Here is a 657-nt window from a genome sequence, read left to right as displayed (position 1 = left end):
AAATTAGGAATGGCAAGTTGTATCGCCACATCCTACATAGTCTCGATTTCAAAGAAACACCGGATAGTGAGCAGTGGAAGGAATGCATTCCTCACGAGCAGAGAGCTGAAATACTGAGGGCATATCACGATGACCCAACAGCAGGACATTTAGGCATATCCAAGACAATATGTCGCATCTCAAGATTATACTATTAGCCGGGAATGCTTAAGGAAATAAATAAGTATGTGCGAATGTGTGAAAACTGTAAGGCACATAAGGCAACACAACGGCAACCGGCAGGGATGATGCATGCGACAAATGTTCAACATCCGTGGGAACAAGTCTCGATGGACCTAATCGGACCACTACCGCGATCGAGTAAGGGACACACATGGGTGTTAACAATGCAAGACCGTTTTACAAAGTGGTTAGAGGTCAAGCCGCTGAGGAAGGCTACAGCAACGGCAGTGGCACAGGCAGTATTGGAAGAAATAGTGTACCGTCACGGAGTCCCGAAGATACTAGTCTCAGACAACGGCACACAATTTAAATCCGGCAGCATGAGGAAACTGGTCCAAGAATTGGGAATCACACAGCGGCTTACACCGGTTTGGACACCGCAGTGTAACCCCGTAGAGAGGGCAAACCGCACGGTGAAAACCATGATCGCACAAT

This window comes from Odontomachus brunneus, unplaced genomic scaffold (assembly GCF_010583005.1).
Source record: "Odontomachus brunneus isolate Ranch 3 - 2012 unplaced genomic scaffold, Obru_v1 Obru_scaffold_339, whole genome shotgun sequence".
NCBI classification, from domain to species: domain Eukaryota; kingdom Metazoa; phylum Arthropoda; class Insecta; order Hymenoptera; family Formicidae; genus Odontomachus; species Odontomachus brunneus.
This window is presented reverse-complemented; position numbering follows the sequence as displayed.